The sequence below is a fragment of the Thermobia domestica genome, chromosome 2 (assembly GCF_964235325.1).
Source record: "Thermobia domestica chromosome 2, izTheDome1.hap1.1, whole genome shotgun sequence".
Classification (NCBI taxonomy): Eukaryota; Metazoa; Arthropoda; class Insecta; order Zygentoma; family Lepismatidae; genus Thermobia; species Thermobia domestica.
This window is the reverse complement of record NC_137455.1, coordinates 388723970-388744579: the sequence shown is the minus strand read 5'-3', so window position 1 is coordinate 388744579 and position 20610 is coordinate 388723970. Positions and strand designations below refer to the sequence as shown.

Here is a 20610-nt window from a genome sequence, read left to right as displayed (position 1 = left end):
CGTTAGTGCTTCCAGAAAATACTAATAGTTTAGTTAGTGCTTCACTATTAGTGTAGATATAGGCAATTGTAAGTCACGAAACTCCCATAAGAAATGCATGGGGAATTTTTCATTGCGTTAAATTACCGCCAAATTCAAAAGCACTAATAATCTCTTTTAGTGCAAAGGTTAGTGCATCGTTAGTACTTCTTAGTGCACCAACCCTAACGTTAGTGCTTGATTAGTGTAGGAACTACAAGTGAAAAACCCTTTGGGCCTAGCGTGAACTTGCCCCCCCACTTTGAGCACTAACGAAAAGATTAGTGCCATTCGTTAGTATATCGTTAGTGCTTCCAGAAAATACTAATAGTTTCGTTAGTGCTTCACTATTAGTGTAGAGATAGCCAATTGTAAGTCAGGAAACTCCCTTAAGAAATGCATGGGGAATTATTCATTGCGTTAAATTACCGCCAAATTCAAAAGCACTAATGATCTCTTTTAGTGCAGCGTTAGTGCTTCTTAGTTCACCAACTCTAACGTTAGTGCTTCATTAGTGTAGGAACTACAAGTAAAAAAATCCTTTGAGCCTAGCGTGAACTTGGCCCTCAGTTTGAGCACTAACGAAAAGATTATTACAATTCGATAGTGCATCGTTAGTGCTTCTAGAAAATACTAATAGTTTCGTTAGTGCTTCACTATTCGTATAGATATAGCCAATTATAAGTCACGAAACTCCCATAAGAAATGCATGTTGTATATTCATTGTGTTAATTTCCCGAACGTAATAGTAACCATTACACTAATATATGGTTATTAGTGCTTTTAAATTTGGTGGAAGAATTTTACAAAATGGAAAATGCTACGTGTCTAAATTTATCCCTGCACGCATCTCAAATACTAAAAAAAAAACGTTGGACATGATTAGTGCATCGTTAGTACCCATTAGTACACTAAACTCTAACGTTAGTGCTTTGATTCAACTCTATATTAGTGAATATTATTTGCAAGACTAAATTGAAATTTTTCTAATTCTACAATTATTGTCCTACAAAGGTGAGATAAACGTCAAAAGTTAATGCATCCTTATTGCTTCCCGAAACACGAAGCATTAGTGTTAGCGCAATTATAGTTTAAGAGTTATAAGTGAATAAGTCACTATGTGCTAAATGTAATTTTAGCGAATTTTACAATAATAGTCCCACAAAGGTTGAATAAACGTCAAAGATTAGTACATCGTTAGTCCTCCGAAAAACACTAAGCATTAATGTTACTGCTATCATAGTTTAGGGGTTAAAAATGAATAACTCGGGGGGGGGCTACTTTAGATCTCTAAATTTTGTACAATTTTACGCTAATTGTCTGACAGAAATGGAGCAAACCAGCGTTTAGTCCTCCGCTGAATAAGCACTAATGCTACTGTTATCATAATTTAAGTGTTATTAACGAATAACACGCACGAGCCTAAATTCAAATTTGTCGAAATTTACAATAATTGTCAATCAAAAGGTAGGATAATCGCTGAAGGATCGTGCGTTTCTAGTGCTTCAAAAATACTAAGCATTGACGATAGTGCTATCATAGCTTAGGAGTTATCAGTGAATAACTCGGACGGAACTCAATTAAAATTTATGTAATTTTACACTAATTCTGTAAAAATTGAAAAACCTGAAGTTAGCCCCGCTCGAGTTATTTGGTAAAACTCCTAAACTGTGACGGCACTGACGTTAAGTGATTAGTGTTTCATGAAGCACTAACAGTCACTAATCTTCTGTGGTTATCTTACCTTTGTGGGACAATTAGTGTGAAGTTCGAAAATTTAAATTCAATCCTATCCGGACTATTCATCAAAGCACTAACGACAAGCTTAATATTTTATAGAGCTCTAGCAATGCAGTAAAAGCTTGTGTTTGTTCCACTTTTGTGGTACAATTAGTGTAAAACTGTTTAAGTAGAAAAACCTAAAGTCAGACCGGGTTGAGTTTCCATTAATAAGTCCAAAAATATGATAGCACTAACGCTAGTACTTAATATTTTTTGAAGCGTTAAAAATGCACTATCCTTTAGCGTTTGTCCTACCTTTATGAGAAAATTAGTGTTTTTCGATACTTTTAAATTCAGTCTCGTCCGAGTTATTCATTAATAATTCCCAAACTACGATTTCACTAGCGTTAGAGCTTTTTGGAGTATTAACGCTGTACTAACCTTTGACGTTTATTCCACCTTTGTGAGACAATTGTTGTAAACTTCGATAAATTTAAATTTAGCCCGGAATGTGTTATTCACTTATAACTCCTAAACTATGATAGCAATCAGTGTTTAATAGGGCTTTACTAATGCACAACCCACTGGTTTTAGTCCCATTTTTGTGGCACAATTACTAAAAAAAAAAATGTGTAAAAGTTGAAAAATCTAAAATTAGCCCCGAACGAGTTATTCATTAATAACTTCTAAAGTATGATAGTACTATCATTAGTGTTTAGTGCACTAATGTGAAATTACTTAGCACTAAACATGTAAATAGTTTTACTAGCACTTGAGAATCGTGCGGGGCTAAATTTAGACACTTAGCATTTTTAATTTTGTAAACTTCCCACATATTTAAATGCACTAATAACTACATATAGTGTAATGGCTATGGTGTAGTGTAGTGCTAATACCTCTTATTACAGAACTCCAAACATTAGTGCATCAACAGTATGGATGGTAGAAAATAAAACTTAGGGGAAGCTAACTATACGCTAGCCAATAAAAGCATTCACGATGAGAAGCATTAATGTTTGGTCTTGGTGCACTAGCAAGCAATAACGAAACACTAACAATGCCACTAGAAGAGACCACTACTGCATTTGAATTTCGTGAGAATTTGACCTAATGAAAAAATCCCCATGCATTTCGTATGGGAGTTTCGAGACTTACAATTGGCTATATCTACACTAATAGTGAAGCACTAACGAAACTATTAGTATTTTCTGGAAGCACTAACGAATGGTACTAATTTTATCGTTAATGCTTGAAGTGGGGGGGCAGCGTGAACTTGGCCACCCCAAAAGTTTTTTATTTATAACTCTTACACTAATGAAGCATTAACGTTAGCGGTTTTTGCAGTAAGAAGCACTAACGATGCACTAACGATTGCACTAGCAGAGGTCAATAGTGCTTTTGAATTTGGCGGTAATTTGACCCATTGAAAAATTCTCCATGCATTTCTTATGGGAGTTTCGTGACTTATAATTGGCTATATCTACACTAATAGTGAAGCACTAACGAAACTTTTAGTATTTTCTAGAAGCACTAACGAACGGCACTATTCCTTTCCTTATTGCTTGAAGTGGGGGGCCAGCGTGTACCATTGTTTTGGCTCTAGAGCCTACACTAATGAAGCACTAACGTCACGGGTTGGAGCACTAGGAAGCACTAACGATGCACTAACGAATGACACTAGTTATTTCGTTAGTGCTTGAGGTGGGGGGGCAGCGTGAACTTGGCCCCCCCAAAAGTTTTTTGTTTGTAGCTCGTACACTAATTAAGCACTAACGTTAGGGGTTGGTGCACTAAGAAGCACTAACGATGCACTAACGATTGACACTAATTTTATCGTTAGTGCTCGAAGTGGGGGGCCAAGTTCACGGACGTTTTAGTTAGTGTCTCTTTTGTTAAAACAATCAATCCAAAGCCATGAATAGTGTTAGTATATGTTTTGTAATCACATTGTCATTAAAGGAAGAAATCTTACTGACCTACTCGCCTCATACACTGTAATCGGCTTACTTACTTCCTTGTTGTTATTAATGGCACGACTACGAAGATAAGCATCGTATGCCAGTCTCTTGATGGGTCATTGTCCGCATGTCTGCAGACTCCAGGCAATCCCTCGGTGGTTTACTGGATGCTATCCACTTGCTAGCGATAAGAAATCGTAAGCAACTAAAGAAAAACGCGAAGGAGCTCAGAGAGGCAATTGCTCTTCGTTTGCGCACTATAACAATTTGTAGGCAGTCTTTTTATTCCTCATCGTCATCCGACATGGCAGACCAAAATAATGGTGTAAATACTGGGATCGAGTTGAACCCACCTCCACCGGTCGTACATGTTCACAATGCAGCTTTTCGCTATCCGACTTTTGATGCGAATAAAGATGATATTCAGGATTTTATTTAAAGATATGGACAATGTTATTTTACTCAGTACAAGGTGAAACCGAATCAGTCCGTAACTATCTTTACGAGAAAATGATTATTTTGGATAAATGTGATAATTTGTCTAATGAAGAACAATGTTCATTCATTAAAAACGGCCTTTTGCCTTACTATTTGGACAGGATTAGTTTTCATGCCTTTGACGACCCAGACGAGCTCTTGGAGGTTCTAACACAAATTGAACTAAACAAAAATCGTCTAGAACGCAGACAGGCGAAAACATTAGAAGTCAAAGCGGCAGTACAAAAAGAGGTTGCGTCTTTCAAAACAAACACTTTTACAGAGTCTATTGCATATTCATTAAAATATATATTCATGAAACACATTGAGCATTGGGGAGCCCAGGCCCTCAGAATTGGCGTCCTTGATGGCGAGTCACATTGAATTTTTATGCTAGAGACATCAAACAGTTTAATTGGGTTCTTAATGCAGTATTGTTATTAAATTGCATTGAATGGTGCATTAACACTAATTTAAAACAAGTATAACGATTTCAATTTGTTATTGTTAACTTTCATATTATTAACCAATTGATGAGTTTCCCGATACTATATTCATGAAACTGAAGGCCATCTGTTAAAAAAATAATTGTGTAACACTAATTCATGCTGAGGCTCATTCAGTACGTCTTCAAATATTCTGCGTACAGTAATGAAACACATACAAAAAAAAAATGTCATTGACTTACTATCCCGATTATCTTTTCGTTTGCCCAAACCGTTAGCGAAAATGCCCATTGTCTTTCCAAAGAATTTTTTATTGACACCGAAAAAATTATACTGTAAAATTTAAGTTTAAATGCAGTATGCTATTAATGAAAACATGCTTTATTTTAGGCAACGTAACTGTTGTCATAACTATTGTGAAGTGTATCGCAAGTATAGCGTTGCTATAACGCAAAACATTACTGAACGTCCCTAGTGTCATTGCACAATCTTCTATCGGAACCAAATAATTTATATCGTCCTGGCACCCTGCGTCTGTGTGAGCGTTTCTCAGTGACCTGTTGTAAATTTCTCCCACGTAGCTTAAATCATTCATGTATTCTGAAAGTGCTAACATGGTTGTCTATGCATTAATATATCAGGTTAGTGTTTCACGTTATGATATATTTTTACCCCTACCGGTCCTTCACATTGTTCTCCAGAATACTTTTTCCTGGGTCATACACAGTGTTCGAAGTGAAAAAAAAGCAGAGGCGATATGTTTTATTATGATTTTGACTCGACGTACCTGTTATTTAAATATTGTCGTGATCACTGAAAAACCAGAGACGGTATATTCTCATTACCGGAAAACCAGAGGCGGTATGGCATTCTACCGAATACCGTCTCACTTCGACCACTGGTCACACGGTAATATCCTACTTGGCATAGATGAAGTTCACGGTATCCACCAGAAGTAACTGTTAAAATACATGTTTTCACATTCCCTGTGTAAACATTTGCTCCAGTCAAAGGAAAAAAAAAAAAGAAACTGCAATACAAAACACACAAATGAATCTAACTTAACAGATTTAAACGAAGAATATGTTACGGGGTCAGGGTAGTGATGGGTAAATTTCCGGGAAGAAATTTTTCAGGAATATTACCACATGTAGGAATTTTTCGTGAATTTATGTACAATCACAAAGAAAATTGCATTCTATTACTATGTTATGATTTAAAAGTTAGATTCGTTTCTATCACAGTATATTATTACTATTGTCCCGAGAGGAATCTTTAAAATGTATATTCTTAACGATGTTATTTTATTAATGGGGTTACTTTGCACAACATACAAAAAAAAAAGTATGTTCAACATACGAACATAACGTTTCTGTGCAACTTTTTCCCTTCAGTATTTATACATTTTACTTTCTACAAAAAACTGCTTGCAGTCTATTAGAATGATGATACCGGTATCAGTACTTAGCTTCAATTATTTATATTTGTAAAGAAAATTATGTATTTTCTGATACCGGCACAGAAACCGCATTCTAATAGTTCAGTGTATGTCCCACAAAAATGCCAACTCAGGAAAAAAAAAATGCCGTGGACTGATTTTCCTTGCTTATTCCTTATGTCCAAGAGTATATCCCGGGAAGGTTCTAGATTACTGGTCCCCCATGTAGGTTAGTAGCTGGGTTGTTTTTTTCTGTACTAAAGTTTATACATTTAATTTACATAGTATTGCCGTCGAGCGTTAGCGAGCGAAGGCGGGTTAGAGCCCCGCAGGGAACGTTGTTTTCTGTCTTTATTACTGCTCAATGGGAAGGGGGACTAGTAATCTAGAACCTTGCCGTATATCCCAACCATAATTAGTGGGAGATTTACGTGATTTGGCACTTTCAGGCTGAAACTCTTCTAAATTGCATATTTTTTTTTTTTTTTTTTTTTTTTTAATCTAATGTTGGTCATTCCTATGCGTATAAGCTGCAAGCTCCCCACAAAAGTGTAGTGATTTCTAAAGAAAAAAAAGGAGAGGAAAACGAAAACGAAGTCTGTGTGTGAAACCTCTCTCAAACTACTTTTCTGGATCCGCCGCTGTTCATAATTTATTTTCCAACAGTAAATTTGTTCCGGCATCTTCCTAAATAGGAAATTTACCTAAATTTAGAATGCAGGAGGTTACAGTAGTAATAATTTTCTACATAAGTGGTTTTTTGGACCGGTGCAAAGTAACCCCGAGTAGAGGCTGAAACTGCCTTCTCCCAGTTTTACTTTTTCTATAACTTTAAAACGTTTCAAATTTCAATTTTAACTACACTGGTCGGCAAAATAAAAATCTTTTTCGCTCCCACAAACGAAAGTAGGTGATTCCCATAAGTTTCGAGCTCCTGAGTTCGAATCCGTAACCTGTTTTTCTCCAGGACGTATCAGTTTTCAGGGAGGAGGGGGAGGGTTTCAATATCCGCCGAAAGATGTTATTCTCCACCCATAATAATTTGCACGTTATAACTTAAATATCGATAAGAATTATGCAGATAAAATTGCATAAAAGTTAAAGTTTAACACTTACGTGTCACTTGATTTTCCTACTCCTCTTGTAATTACTACAAGGTGTCTCGCGTGTCACATTCCAACAGAAGTCTACCAACATATTCACACCCCAGTTTCACAAGCTCTCGTATGTTTCATTGTGACAGGACACGCTGCCCCATCAGCATTTGTGTACGTGTTGTTTTCGCAAGTTTTGCGTTTCGCTCACTTCGAGCAGTGTGACTGAGCGCTCCGCTCAGTAACCTTCTGAACTCCACCAATGTCTAAACTTCACTGGCAACACTGTCAACACATGATAAGGAAGCAGCAGGTTGAATCGACGGCGTGAGGAGCAAGTTGCAGACAGATAGAGAAGAAGAGAAATGCAGCGGAAAAATAAGTGAAGTAATAATCCAGTGAGAAGTGTATGAGGACAATAAAACGTAAACATGTAATTTCACCTGCCGATCGAGGTAAGAAAAACTGAACATGTTTAAAGATAACAAGTAAGCCGTGTTCGTGAAAAAGCAAGACCCTGCAAGTAAACATCGCATGTCACGTACTAATGTCAACGAAAAGGATTGAAACAGGTGATATGTGTATACGGTATACGACACACTAAAGCATGCTTAGCATTCGTAACCTTATAGAATTCTTTTGATATTATCGTAAAAACATATGCGCATATAAAAAGTAAAATATTGATACATTATTTATATAAGCCGACATAATAATATCCATTTCAAATACTTCATTCATGACATAATCTATTTTATTGAATACTGCATATCAGTGCTACAAAAAGTAAATATAAAGTTTCTTGCGTCAGTCAATATTAGTAGAAGTAAATAATTTGTAGACACTCTAAAGGATCAGTAAATATAGAACGTCGTGCATATAATGAGCGCACAATATGAACGCATTCCTTTGTATTGAATTATTTTAGTCGTAAGCTCAAGTTTGAAACATATATACATAAAAAGCGCTTAAAACAAAATCAATCTATATTTGATATAGGCCTATATAATAGCGGAATATTACTTCAATTTATAGCTATAAAAATATCCAACAACCACAGTAGTACTATAACATCGTTACATAACTGCATTATTTCTGGAAACTGTGCTAGCTAACATATTTATCTGTGAAGAATGTTTAAAGTATCAGTACTAAGTTGAATTCAATTTAAATAAAAGTTCGCCAGTCACGACTATCAAGTGTCAGTCAGTTAGTCACTTTGCATTCAAATTAGTATTTCACTAGTATCTGTTCGGGCAAAGACAGAACGGAAGATAGAAACAATTATATCAAGTGGCAAGTATATTATAATAGTTAAGTGCGTTCGTAAAAAGGAAATAATTAAAAATAATAAATGAATAATAAATACAAATATAAATAAGAGATCAAACTTCTTTCTAGACATTTGAAATAATATAATTTGCTACTGTCGTCTGGACTTGCATTTCTTCTGAAAAGACTAAATAGTAGAGAAACCTTATTGCATGTATTATTATTATTATTGTTGTATATAGTATTTTGTATGTTTCCTTGTTTGATATATCTTATTTCTTTTAATTACTTGTCAATCTCAGTTTTATGTTGAACGGTATCAATAATTAAAGTGAGTGACGTTATCAAATCATTATTGAAGCGACTGTTTACGTCAAAATATTGTTCGTTTGTGGTTAGCATTATCTGTTGTGTATATGAATACTATTTTGTGATAGAATGTGGTATTATAGAAACAAATATAGTAAATAAATACATATGGGTTTTAATAGCAAGTTTACGCAATTGTATTCTGAGAATTCTGAGTCTAGATTGCATCATCTCTCTACGTTCACGCTACGTCTTACAACTTCGTGAATAACATCAGTGTGGAGATTTATATTGAAGGCTCGAATGGTAAGTTGTCGATTACGAACCAAGGGTGTTGTAGTATTAATATTGGTATTCTTATTTGAGTTCACTATTTCTTGATACACTGTTTTCGGAGCGTGCGCTCCTGCTACCGAGATTCCAGATAACGGGAGGTTATTAAAGATTTGTTTCATATTTTAACCACTAATACCCTCCACCGTTATCGTCGCCGTCACATTTTAGATTATGAGACTCAGACGCTTGTGAAGAATAGTGGCAATCAAGAGTGTGAATTTCGTGGACCGTTAGTTGTGTAGTATACTTCGTCGTAAAAAAATGAACATGGGTGGAAATCGGCGTAATCGACAAAGAGACAGTGCAAGTGCACGTGAATCTGGTGGTGCGGCCATGTCAGACTTAGATAAAGTAGTGTGTTGTGACGATCCAGCTAAAGATGAGTATCATGTACAATGTTGTCTGTGTGATCGCTGGTTTCACCGCGTGTGTAGTCAAATGAAGGAGGAAGAATGGAATGCTCAAAATGAACTCGAGGATGATGCACCAATTGAAGCATTATGGAAGTGCGGACAGTGCAAACCACGTAAGGCGATGGAGATGGGAGAACGGAGTTTGTCTTTGGATGCAATGGAGCAGATGCTTATCCGAATGTTTGAGAAATATAATGAAAAGGGACAATGTGAGTTGAGATCGAAAATCAAGGAAGATTTTCAGATTGAGATGAAGGTCATTCAGGAGGATTTACGGGATAGTAGAGAGCAACTGGAGAACAAGATTGAAGAAGTTAGCAAGAAGTGTGACAGGACGAGCGCGCTGTTAACTCATCAGGTAAATGAATTGTCACGAAAGATGGACGGAACTCAGCAGGAGATTCAAGATTTGAAGAATACTGTCTGTAAACTCGAGGAAGTGGCAATGCTAACAGAGAAAAGGGTGAGTCAGCAATTTGAAGAAGTAAATAGAAGAATCGATCAGGTATCGAAGAGCTGTGTTACAGGTATGGCACAATGTCAGGACAGGATGCAGGATGAGATTGCAGATGTGAAGCATGAAGTGTTGCAGATGACTACCGCACAGATAGAAGATCGGTTGGCCAAAGAAGAGTTAAAAGTCCTGCAGAAGACTGATGAATGTAGAAAGGTGATAGAAGAAGTTTCTGGAAGAATGATAAGAGCCAACGCGGTGATGAATAATCAACTGCAAGAGTGTCGCGCGGAAGTGAGTCAGTCGAAGGCTGTCATGTGGCAAAACACTTCGGAACTGTGGAAAGTACAAGAAAAGTTGGCTTGTCAGGAGGTAGTAATCGCGTCACTTCAACAAAGGATAGAGGAGGAATGGCGAAGACATAGTTCAGGCGTAGAAGAGGAAACAGAAGTGAAGCGGCCATACTATCCTGCTCAATCTCCAAGCTTAGATGGAAGGCGCAATAAAAGTGATTCCAGTGGTACCTGCTGTGGAAGAAGTGCCCTCAATAGTACGGCAGCTTCTCGGAGCAAGGAACCTGAGGTGCACCCAAGTTATCGGAGAAGACGAAGGAGACGGATCAAGACCAGTTCGTCTGATGAGAGCGGGTATTCAGAAGAAGATGGATGGTCCCCGAAGACGGAAAGAAGAAGGAACCGACAAAGAAGACAGCTTCCTTCTAACGGTAACGAGAATGAAAACGCCAGAAGACTAACGAACCGTCGCGGAGTCTATTCGGAAGCAGCTCAGGACTACAGGGAGGAAATGGAAAAGGAAGAAGACGAAAAGGAACTGAAATTGCGATTGACGGATATAAAATCGTTCACGCACTATCCACCAGAGAGAGGTGATTTGTCAGCTCAAGCATTTATCATACAATTTGAGCGAGAGTGTGCTCTAATGGGGGTGCGACCTAGTCAGGCGCTTAAGGTATTACCGTTCATACTAAGAGACGCAGTGTTGTCATGGTATTACTCAAATGTGAATAAGTTCCTCACGTATGCCGACTTTAAGCAAATGTTCTTAAGGCATTATCATTCAGAAGATGTGACATGTGCTAAGCTAACGCGCCTTAAGACTGTGCCATTCAACCCTAAGGTTGACGGGAGTGTTGAACGTTTTGTTACGAATCGATTTTGTCAGATTAGGGACTTGGATTCACAGAGCAGTGAAGTCCAGATTTGCAACACTATCATAACTTTGCTACCAGTTCAGTATCAGAGACAGTTGGTTTCAACACGAGGCCAGGAGTTAGCAGAAATTCTTGAAACAGTCCGACGACTTGAACTGATTCATGACACATGGGAAGCAAGACGGAAGACAGGAAGAGATGGCGCTAGAAGATGGGAGGACGGTGAAGAGGTGATTACTCGTAAAGCTAAAGTAGGAGTTATATCGAAGGACCAGGAGGATAACAAGACAGAGCCTGCCAACACAAGAGAAGAATCACCGTACGAAGGACGAGATGGTGTACGAGGACGCGGGAACTATCGACGCGGCAGACGAGGTGGTCGTGCACGTTCTTGGAGAGGAAGAAGACGGCCAGAAAGGAAGTGGTCCACACACGAAGAATATGAAAGAGATGACCCGAGATCCTCCCAAGAGGATATTCAGCACCGTTGGGATCCTCGGGGAAGTCCAGATTCAAAAAACTAAACGAAGTATCCACCTCGCGGGTCGGAGGTAGGTACGACTTGTGTTGTGAGAAGACCCATGAGAAAAGTGTAAGTGAGGATATACCTGAGGAAGTGTATAGTGATGTGTATAGTCCTTTATGTGTACATGAGTATGAGTGTAGGAATGAGGCGAATATTTTTCGAGTTAAATTTCAATGTATAGCTGGACAAGAGTGGGAGTATAACACAGATTGTGAGAATATTGATGACGTGAAAACAGACTTTGCACGAATAAAAGAATGGTCTGGTATCATACGAGTGAGTGTGTTGGATGAAGTTGTGCAAGCACTTGTTGATAGCGGTGCGGAGGTGACGTTGTGTAGTCTAGAGTTGTGGAGAAGGGTTACGAAGATTATATCACATCCGAAATTGAAACCAGCACCCCACGTAGTTCTTGTCGATTATAGTGGAGCCAGGAAGAAAATGGTGAAAGGAGAAGTATATCTTCCTGTGACAATTAAGGGAATACAGACGGATGTTCGAGCTTTTGTGGTCGACGGGCTCAACCAAGATCTTCTACTGGGTCGTGATTACATGAGCAAGTTTCAAGTCAGAATGAATTTTGGAAATGGCATGGTAACCATTCAAACTGGGGAACAAGAAGTCGTAGTACCCATGGTTCAAGCGAAGGAGGAAGAAAATACGTGTAATAATATGATTAATGAGTTGAGTGTGGATTACCATCTCCCTGTAAACGTAGAAGAATGGAGTGAATGCGAATGCCATCCAGAGGAAGTATGCGGCTCACAGGCATGTGGATGCGATTATGAAGATCTGAAAGAAGTTTTAAATCAGTGGAACAGCATATTGATTCAACAAGAAGATTCGTATAATGAAGCTAGGTCAAGGCAAAGAGAAGATTGCAACCTGAGACGAATTACGCTGGCACAAGTAAAGGATCAAGCTCTTGTGGAATCTTTGTATGACCCACTTGTTCAGGAGATTCAATGTTCGGCTTGCTGTCCAAAGAGAGTGGAAGTCATGGAAGTCAGGGAAGAAGCGACTGAAAAGAGTCTGTACGCTACCCCAGAAGAAGTGAGAGAAGTGGTACAGAAAACTCCTATTGCTCCGGAACACAAGGAAATGTTGCTCAATGTGCTGATGAAGAGAAGAAAAGTTTTCGCCCATTTTCCAGGAAAATGTAACAAGTTTAAGTATACAATCCAGGTTACCACTGAAGATCCAATTGTGAAACGACCTTACCCAATTCCATTGTGTTATCGAGATAAGGCAAGGGAGCAGATCCAAAAATGGTTGCGTCAAGGTATCATTGAGCCTGCAGTGTCAAAACATCATCATCCCCTGGTAATCGTCAGAAAGAAGAACTCTGATGAGGTTCGAGTCTGTCTTGATTTGGTTCAACTTAATAAATTCGTATCTTTGACAAATCTGAAGGTTGAACGCCTCGATGACCTCTTTGCAAGATTTAATGGGATGACCTGTGCAACGTCCCTTGACCTGGTGCATTCCTACTGCCAGATCGAGTTAACTGAAGATTGTAGGGATCTTGTAGCATTCTCTTTTGAAGGCCAGATGTACCGGCATTGCAGAGTACCCTTTGGTTACAAGAATGGTGGAGCTTGTTTAATGGCTGCGTTGCAGAGAGTGTTGGGAGTTGCTATTCTTGAAAAGATCTTACTGTATATAGATGACATTTTAATTCCAGGGACTGATCCAGTAGCTCATATTGAGTTGTTAGATCAAGTATTGTGCAAGTTAGAGGAAGCAAGCATGACAGTCAATTTAAAGAAATGCACATTTATGGTATCTGAGGCAAATTTCTTAGGTTTTGTGGTAACACCGGTAGGAATAGCGAAAAATCCAGAGTACGTGGATCTGGTAAAGTCATTGCCAAGGCCTACAACTATTAAAACATTGCAACGGACCTTAGGATTTTTCCAGTGGTGCTCCAAGTTTATACATGATTTTGCTCGTAAGTCAGCACCTTTATACCAACTGCTTAAACAAGGGAAGAAATGGACCTGGTTGCCTGAACATACGAATTGTTTCGAGAAAATGAAACATGAGATTTGTAAAAATATACTTTTGGTGCATCCAGATATGTCAAAAGACTTCATTATCATAGTTGACGGCTCGACTATTGGGACTGCTGCTATTTTGACACAAGAATATGAAGATGGAAAACGAGTTATTGGTTTCACTGGACACATACTTAAGCCTTGCGAATCTCGCTATACCATTACCGAAATAGAGATGTTGGGTGTTGTGAAAGCTATAAGAAAATGGCGTAATTTATTGATAGGGCATCATGTGATCGTACAAACTGATCATCAAGCTTTGGTGCATTTTAAGAGCATAAAATATTGGAATACCAGGTTATATCGGTGGTGTATTGAAATGCAAGATATGGAGTTGGAAATCCAATACATACCTGGAGTAACCAACGTAGCAGCGGATACTTTGTCTCGTATCACCGTAGGCCAATCACCTAGAATTGTTACAATTTTGAATTTTCATGTCCTTCCAGGAGATTTAGCAAATATGACCAGTGAGGATTGGAAGCAATACCAGCGTGAAGATCCACAGTTAATGAAGTATATTGATGCTCTGGAGCAAGGTCAGACAAATGTACCAGAAATAAGTTGGGGGAAATCTGTACGACTGTATTATAAGATCCAACAAGGTGTGCTGTTAAAACGTGATTTTCATTTGAAAGATAAATGGAGGATAGTTGTACCCAAAAGTTTAGTAAAGAGAGTACTGAGATGTTACCATGATGACAGGGGTCATTTTGGATATGCGAAGACACACACGATGCTTCTAGAAAATTTCGTTTGGGAAGACATGTATACTGATGTGCGACAATACATCCGCAATTGTGTATTGTGTATGAGACACAAAGCTGATCCTCATCCTCTCTCAAGGAAGTTACAGTCTGTCACCGTCTCGAGAGCCCGAGAGTTACTATCAGTTGATGTGGTAGGGAAGCTTCCAACCAGCAAGTCAAACATGGCATATGTATGCACGTGCATGGATGTGTTTACCAGGCATCTAGTAGCGTACCCAATGAGACGAGCTACAACTGCTGCAATTCTGAGGTGTCTGGATTTGTATTTTATGCATCTAGGTATTCCGGACGCCATTATATGTGACAACGGTCCATGTTTTGTATCTAGTAAGTTCCTAGGATCAATGGCTAGTAAAGGAGTTAAAGTGTATCACACCACACCATACCATCCTCAAGCAAATCCCGTGGAGAGGATGCATAGAGAAATGAATAGGCTTTGGAGGTTGTATTGTGCTGGACAACATGTGGATTGGAGTAAGCACTTGTGGAATATCGTTATGTTACTGAATTATACTATTGTAGAGAATCTGAACGTTGCTCCAGTCCAAGCACATCTAAACGTGAAGGATGTAACGCCTGTGATGAAACGACTGTTCCAAGAGGAGACTGATGAAGACGGAAATTCGTGGGACAACCGGCTACTTATGATTGCACACCGTAAGAAGTCTCAGATGGCGAAGAAGAATCAACGTACCAACGAAAAAATGACATCGGATCGGCATGCTAATGTAGGCGATCTTATATTCCTCAGGGCACATCCCATCAGTGATGCAGCAGCACAGCAGATAAAAAAGATGTTCGATCTGTACTCAGGACCGTACTTATGTGTTCGTAAGCCAAGTCTTAAGGTTGTGGAGCTGATTGATCCGAACAATGGAAAATCGATTGGACACAGATCCGAACATCAATGTAAATTGTGGAAGCCCACTAAGGAAGAATATTGGAAATGGCGGAAGAAAGCAGAGGAGAATTGTGCCAGTCAACTTTTAAAGGACTTGCCTGATGAATACTGCGAATAGATTGCGGGCTGTACATATTTTAAAATATTGTGTATATATGTATATAAGTGTATGTGTCAGGTTTCATTTGTTTGTGTATTATCTTGTCTTATAAGTATATGTGGAACTAAGTGAAAGTAATCTGTGAATGCTTAGTGACGGCGCAGGGATCAACCTATTCGGACGCCATATGTGACAGGACACGCTGCCCCATCAGCATTTGTGTACGTGTTGTTTTCGCAAGTTTTGCGTTTCGCTCACTTCGAGCAGTGTGACTGAGCGCTCCGCTCAGTAACCTTCTGAACTCCACCAATGTCTAAACTTCACTGGCAACACTGTCAACACATGATAAGGAAGCAGCAGGTTGAATCGACGGCGTGAGGAGCAAGTTGCAGACAGATAGAGAAGAAGAGAAATGCAGCGGAAAAATAAGTGAAGTAATAATCCAGTGAGAAGTGTATGAGGACAATAAAACGTAAACATGTAATTTCACCTGCCGATCGAGGTAAGAAAAACTGAACATGTTTAAAGATAACAAGTAAGCCGTGTTCGTGAAAAAGCAAGACCCTGCAAGTAAACATCGCATGTCACGTACTAATGTCAACGAAAAGGATTGAAACAGGTGATATGTGTATACGGTATACGACACACTAAAGCATGCTTAGCATTCGTAACCTTATAGAATTCTTTTGATATCGTAAAAACATATGCGCATATAAAAAGTAAAATATTGATACATTATTTATATAAGCCGACATAATAATATCCATTTCAAATACTTCATTCATGACATAATCTATTTTATTGAATACTGCATATCAGTGCTACAAAAAGTAAATATAAAGTTTCTTGCGTCAGTCAATATTAGTAGAAGTAAATAATTTGTAGACACTCTAAAGGATCAGTAAATATAGAACGTCGTGCATATAATGAGCGCACAATATGAACGCATTCCTTTGTATTGAATTATTTTAGTCGTAAGCTCAAGTTTGAAACATATATACATAAAAAGCGCTTAAAACAAAATCAATCTATATTTGATATAGGCCTATATAATAGCGGAATATTACTTCAATTTATAGCTATAAAAATATCCAACAACCACAGTAGTACTATAACATCGTTACATAACTGCATTATTTCTGGAAACTGTGCTAGCTAACATATTTATCTGTGAAGAATGTTTAAAGTATCAGTACTAAGTTGAATTCAATTTAAATAAAAGTTCGCCAGTCACGACTATCAAGTGTCAGTCAGTTAGTCACTTTGCATTCAAATTAGTATTTCACTAGTATCTGTTCGGGCAAAGACAGAACGGAAGATAGAAACAATTATATCAAGTGGCAAGTATATTATAATAGTTAAGTGCGTTCGTAAAAAGGAAATAATTAAAAATAATAAATGAATAATAAATACAAATATAAATAAGAGATCAAACTTCTTTCTAGACATTTGAAATAATATAATTTGCTACTGTCGTCTGGACTTGCATTTCTTCTGAAAAGACTAAATAGTAGAGAAACCTTATTGCATGTATTATTATTATTATTGTTGTATATAGTATTTTGTATGTTTCCTTGTTTGATATATCTTATTTCTTTTAATTACTTGTCAATCTCAGTTTTATGTTGAACGGTATCAATAATTAAAGTGAGTGACGTTATCAAATCATTATTGAAGCGACTGTTTACGTCAAAATATTGTTCGTTTGTGGTTAGCATTATCTGTTGTGTATATGAATACTATTTTGTGATAGAATGTGGTATTATAGAAACAAATATAGTAAATAAATACATATGGGTTTTAATAGCAAGTTTACGCAATTGTATTCTGAGAATTCTGAGTCTAGATTGCATCATCTCTCTACGTTCACGCTACGTCTTACAACTTCGTGAATAACATCAGTGTGGAGATTTATATTGAAGGCTCGAATGGTAAGTTGTCGATTACGAACCAAGGGTGTTGTAGTATTAATATTGGTATTCTTATTTGAGTTCACTATTTCTTGATACACTGTTTTCGGAGCGTGCGCTCCTGCTACCGAGATTCCAGATAACGGGAGGTTATTAAAGATTTGTTTCATATTTTAACCACTAATACCCTCCACCGTTATCGTCGTTGTTACATCATATGTGCAGTATGAGCAATAGAGATGGCTGGCTTTTCATTGTCATTGTGCAACACTGCCTTTAGACTTATCCTAGAGGAATCTACGAATAGCCTCCAATCTTCAGTGTTGTAGTTCAACTTCAGTTGTCCCATAAGCGATGGAATGTCACTGCAGTACACCAAATTACCATCCTTTGTAAAATTAGGAACTAGGCTCACCTCTCTTTTCCTATACATCGATGTATTCACATCTTGGTTTCGTCCATTGTTGATGTCGTGATGCAAGCAACAGGGCCTTAGACTTGGGAAGGTTTAAGTCTCTGATCAGATTATTCAGCTCTTCCTGACTTATCACATGTGGAAAAAATAATGTTCAATCGGGTTATGGATTTCATTAATAAATATTCTATTATATCCAACACACAACATGGTTTCTTGAAAGGTAAATCTACTGAGACAGCAATTTTTCATTTTCTAGAAAACTGCAGAAAGTTACTGGATGAGAAAAAATTATTTATAGGAATATTTTTAGATCTAACAAAAGCCTTCGATTTAGTAAATCATCATATATTGCTAGAAAAACTTAGTTGCTATGGTATTAGAGGCTTAGCTATTAAATGGTTTGAATCATACCTTAAAGATCGGAAACAAGTAACTGAAATCACAGGAATAGTTAAAAATAAAATTCAAAAATGTGTGTCAAGTGAAGAAATTATTAATCGTGGAGTACCACAAGGATCAATTCTAGGACCACTTCTCTTTCTTCTTTATATAAATGATCTTTCTGAAAGTATTAATAGTTCATGTGTGACTTTATATGCAGATGATACAAACATAATAGTTAGTGGGAAAGATGAATGCGAATTAGCTTCACACTGACAAACGGCAATGAACCAACTTTCAAGTTGGATGAATAAAAATGACCTAATCATTAATGCAAATAAAACATGTGCCTTAAATTTTAACAATGGTAAAAGTAATCAAGCCAATGCAATAATAAAAATAAATAATAAAACAGTTAAATATGTAGAAACTGCTACCTTTCTCGGAGTTAAAATATCTAATAATTTCAACTGGGAACCACATACAGAACATGTAAGAAGTAAGCTAAGCAAACTGCTATGCAATTAGATGTGTAAGAGATAAGATTAATGTAAAAACAGCTAAGTGTATATATTACTCAAATTTTCATTCTACAATAAAATATGGCTTGTTGTTCTGGGGAAATGCACCTAAAAGTATTGCTATCTTTAGGCTACAGAAGAAAGTAGTAAGAATACTTGCAGGAGTAAAATGGAACTCTTCTTGCAGAAATATTTTTAAGGAACTTGGAATAATGACTCTTCCCTCAATGTATTTGTTCGAAATATTAATGTATTTGAAAAAACATAGTAGTGAATTTATTGTTAACAAAAACATTCACAGTTATAACACAAGAAGTAAAGACAACATTCACTTGCATGCACATAGGACAAATATATACAATAAATCACTTACGCACAAAGGTACTCTATTATACAATCTATTTCGATCATGTATAAAAAATCAGGTCTCTGTCAATAGCTTTAGATCCAAACTTAAAAGGTACTTGATAGAACATTGCTTTTACTCGGTTGAAGAATATGTAGAAAATAATTCGTATACGTAAAATTAAATGTATAGTAAGTAAATTAGTGAAACCATAAGAATCTATATGTGGTAATAGTATGTATGTTTATGTATACTGATATATATATATATATATATATAAATGACATGTCCAATTTCGTTGTATGACGATGAACGGATGCAATAAATTATGATTATGATTATGATTATGTGGTTCATTAGTGTCAGGCACTGGAGCGTAGTTGGGATCTGACTCTGTACTCGAAGATTGTGCAACATCCTCACAAGCAACAGGTTCTTCATCGGATGAAACACTACACAGGGTGTATGAGGCTGGTGGTACGGGTACAGGCACACAAACATCATGTTTCACAGGTCTCCTCGCGGAATCCAAGTTATTATACTGTATTTTATGCTTCATGTTTTTTGATACACCTTTTATATTAGTCAGGCAGAAGTAACAGTCTGAAACATGATAACGGGGCTCGCGCCAAACCATAGGTACGGCGAACGGCATCGATTTATGTGTACCTTTCAACCATCCTGTGAGAATACGTGCACACAAGTTACAACTTTGTTTCGGAGCCCAAACGCGATCCTGGTCGCCGATTTTACACGCGAAGTACAGATAGTAGGCTGTTTTCAGGAACGATGACAATGGCCTAATTTGTACCTTGAAAATCACTTCCCCACATATGCAGCAGAATGAATCTGTCGAATTGTTGCATGTTCTCGGCATGTTCGTTTAACACAAACGTCAATATTTTACGCAAAAATATTTTTCACCTATGGTATACACAGACACAGCGTAACACCACCTTCTAACACGAACATCAACTCGAAACTCAAATATTTGTTTCACGCAACAACGTGGTGTATGTCTTGACGCCTTTTTTTTCAACAATTTGTCTGTCGTCTAGACAAAAGGGAACCGACGAATGATCGCAAGTTGATTACGAAATCTTTCTCCGTTAATAACACCTAGGTTTTAATGTATGCAGGAAGGAAGGTCGTGTGTGGCAGTGTTACATGCACAACTATGAAGATAGGAAAGTATCTTGCAAATATTGTGAACATACATATTTATGCGCAAATGTTGACAAAAAATACACGACAATAAATCTTTGCTACCCAAGCGGAGGGAGTACGTTTCCGGGGGGTCGTGAGCTAGAGAAAACAATGTTGCTGGGAGATAGTCTAGTAACAGTTCTTGGATTACGATAAAAATTCAAAATTATGCATTCCAAACATGGAATACACGTATTAAATACGATTTTCCTGTCAACTATGGAAACAGCACCCCGCCGAAAAAAAAAACTTACGTGTTGGAACTTTCTCGATTTGATATTCGTCATCAGCTTCTCGAAATCTATCCGGTATACCCTTTCACCCTCGTAAAAATTCAGAATTATGTACTCCAAACACGGAAAACTC

At 37.5% G+C, this 20610-nt stretch overlaps 1 protein-coding gene across 2 annotated transcripts in view; it reads left to right on the top strand.

Moving 5' to 3' along the window:
- LOC145678914 (uncharacterized) overlaps positions 1–20610 on the top strand; it is a 107216-nt gene that overhangs the window by 43948 nt on the left and 42658 nt on the right. The window contains exon 1 of one of the 2 annotated variants that reach the window (XM_081749523.1): positions 5142–5262. The exons of the other annotated variant lie outside the window; for it this stretch is intronic. The gene's annotated coding sequence lies outside the window, so the exon portion shown is untranslated. Of the gene's footprint in view, positions 1–5141; positions 5263–20610 lie in introns of those variants that run through there. 2 annotated transcript variants of the gene reach the window in all.